At 52.4% G+C, this 3213-nt stretch overlaps 1 protein-coding gene across 1 annotated transcript in view; it reads left to right on the plus strand.

Annotated features, from left to right (window-relative positions):
- The window catches only part of TSPAN18 (tetraspanin 18), a 199198-nt gene that overhangs the window by 187980 nt on the left and 8005 nt on the right, over positions 1 to 3213 (plus strand). The window lies entirely within an intron of this gene.

Below are 3213 nucleotides of genomic sequence, written 5' to 3' on the forward strand. Positions count from 1 at the left end.
CCAGGGCAAGGAGTGGTTGAGTCTGGTCCTGCTTCAGCCCTGCTTACAGAAGTATTCGTGTGGCTGGGTCACTTTGCTCTGTGTTTGCTCTCCTCCTAGTTTGGTTGCTGTGGGGTCAATGGGCCTGAAGACTTCAAGTTTGCATCAGTTTTTCGGTTCCTGACTTTGGACAGTGATGAGGTGCCAGAGGCCTGCTGCCGAAGAGAACCCCAGACTCGGGATGGGGTCTTGCTGAGCAGGGAGGAGTGTCTCTTGGGACGGAGCCTGTTCCTAAACAAGCAGGTACGGGGCCCTGCTCCCCTGGCAGGGAGCTGGTTCATACAGACTTGGGTGGTCAGGGCTGGGTGGGAGGTGATGTCAGCCCAGAGGGTCTGAAGGTACTCCAGGAATCCCGTGGATATGGGACTTCTGCTGCTGAACGGGGGCTGCTGAGATCCATCCAAGGGGAGAGAGGATGAGAGTGGCAGAGGGTCCAGGGCTGGAGTGGGCATTTGGGCTGGAATTAAGGGCTGAGTAGGAGTTTTCCAGTGTTTCCTGAGCTTCTGATATTGCAGATCAGGGGTTGCTGGGTCAAAACCAGAATTACACAGAGGGGGCCCTGCTCAGCCATGCACGGCATGGAGGAAGCTCACATTTGTCATTGGGGGTACTCGCTGGTCCCAAGGGTGCAAGGTCACCCTGACCTTACCCTCCAAGGTCAGGGAAACTCCTAGACTTCTCTGCTTCTCTTGCAACCCAAGGACTTCATCTCAGCCTTGGAAGAAACACTTCCCTTCCTGCATGTGCCACCTCTCAGGGAAACATGGGCCCTGGCTTTGTCCCCACTCTGTGAGATGCACAGTGCCCTTGTACTTGATCTCCCTCTGTCCCTCCATACCCCCACCCCTCGAGGGTGTGTGAGAGACCCAGCCAGGTGGGAGGGGAGAGAGGGAGAGGGCCAGGGTAGACTGAGCCCGTACCCCAGGCCCCTCACTTGATTAGGCCTTTAATGAGGATCACATGGGGGAGTTCCAGATACAAGACACATGGCAGGGGAGGGAGACAAGCCCCTGCTCCTGTGGGGCTCCGATCCAGTTAGAGATGCAGATGATGAACAGCAGCAAACAAAAGGTAATAATTTCTCATAGTACAGATTGCTGTGAAGAAAATAGAACCAGATGATGGGCTGGAGTGGGGCTGGCATGGGGTGGGGGGTGCAAGGAAGGCCTGTTAGAGTCCCAGGGGAAGTGACAGGGAGCTGAGGCCTGACCCTCCGTGATATGATGAGGCCCCTTCCAGCCTCAGCATTGCTCCACGAACTTGGCATATCAAAGGATTTACAAGGCCCCAGGGGCCCCGTCCCCTCTGCCCCTGTGGTTCTGCTGTCTTCCTGCATAAAGAAACGAGGGCCCTGGGATCAGGCCGCTGAGGGCTTGGGGCAGGGAGGGCCACCCAAGGGCTAGGTCCACAGAGATCTGCCATGAGGAGCAGCCACAGGAAAAGAGGGGAGTTTCAGGGTTTGATGTCAGGCAGGCTTGGTCTGTCACCTGCTGTGTCTCCTTCGCCAAGATACCCCCTCTGGAAGCTTACTTACAATTGTGTATAAAATTTGAAATTTCAGTTTCCCAGTATCGGCACCATGGTTTTGGGGTGTGTGTGTGTGTGTGTGTGTGTGTGTGTGTGTGTGGTGTTAGGACGTGCTGTGGACCAGCAGAGACGAAGAATTCCAGGGTACCTTATACCCTCAGAATCAGAATCTGCATTTCAACAAGACCCCCAGTGACTCATGTATGTGTTGACGTTTGAGAAGCTCTGCTCTGAGCAACTTCCAGATCCTTGAAAGGGAAGTTTTAAAGTCACAGAGGAAAGATCTGCAACCTAGTGAGTTGCTCCATAATGGACTGTTTCAACAATGGATTTTTTCTTTCTTCGGAAGAGAAAATATTGATGGGTCCTGCTACACCATTTAGTAACTGTGCAACTTTGGGGAAATTGCTCGATTTCCATGAGACTCAGTTTTTTCATACATAAAACAAGTACAGTAATGGCACCTTTATTGCTGGGTTGTTGAGAATTAAATAAAATAAGCCAGGGGATATGGCTAAGCAAAGTGCCTGGCAAAGAGTAAGTGCTCAGTAAATGTTAACTACTAAAAAAAAAAAAAGAAAAATACACCCCCTCTGGATCTCAGATTCCTGCTACAGTGGCAGAGACTGCTGGCTGTCCCCCACACTCTCTTGGCCAAGCCAGGTAGAGGCTGCACTTCCCTGCTTTTCTGGCAGCCAGGCCATGTAACCAACTTCTAGCTAAAGAGAGGTGAACAGAGGTGAGCTGTGCCATTGAGTCCCTCTGGCTGGAATGCAGTGGGGTGTGGAGACCAGCCATCAGGGGCTTTGCAGAGGAGCGTGGTTCCCTAGGATGGCAGGGCATCGGAGAGAAGTCACCTGGGCCACTGGCAGCTCCGTGGAGCAGAGCAGTCACCAAAGTTCAGGATTTGATGTGAAAGACACCTAAATTTCTAACTTGTTGAAGGTGCTGCTGTTTGGGATTCCTATTGCCCAGAGCCAAGCTTCTATCCCTCTAGTGCCACTTGTCAGTTTCCAGGAAGGCTTTTCATGGGCCATGTTCCTTTGGGGGTTCGTCAGACAGGCTTCCTGTTTCTGGATTCATCTGCCATTAGGATGCCTCCTTCCATCTTTGGCCATGGCTTTAAAATGGGAGCTCAGGAGAGAGGGCCCTGCAGGGCCACATTCGCTCTTTATGATACTCTATTCCTCATGAGGAACGCAGAGATTGACGTCAGGGTGCATTTCTGACTTTGCTGGCAGGCCCGTGGTGAGGACACCTGAAGAGCCGAGTCCCACATGGGGTGGAATAGAGGAGATGTGGCCATGTTGGCATGGCAGCTGTGCTGTGGCCAGGGATTAGAGGTGGGCCTGTCCAGGAGGGATTTTACACTGGCCTCAATGAGAGCGGACAGTGGGTTAGACCAGGGTGATTGTGAGGGAGACACAGAGAGGTATATGGATCTGAGAAATTTTTGGGAGAGGTAAAATCCACGAGCCTTGATGATAGGTCAGCTTTGGAGGGAGGAGGGGGGAGGGGTGTTGGGAATGACACTCTAGTTTCTGGTTTGGAGATCTGGAATGATCTGGAATGTGGTTTGGAGCACGTTGAGTGTGAGGTGCCTTTGGAACCTCTAAGCAGAGGTGCCCAGTGTACATTTCGGCATAT

The sequence above is a fragment of the Galeopterus variegatus genome, unplaced genomic scaffold, assembly GCF_000696425.1.
Source record: "Galeopterus variegatus unplaced genomic scaffold, G_variegatus-3.0.2 Scaffold1076, whole genome shotgun sequence".
Taxonomy (NCBI): domain Eukaryota; kingdom Metazoa; phylum Chordata; class Mammalia; order Dermoptera; family Cynocephalidae; genus Galeopterus; species Galeopterus variegatus.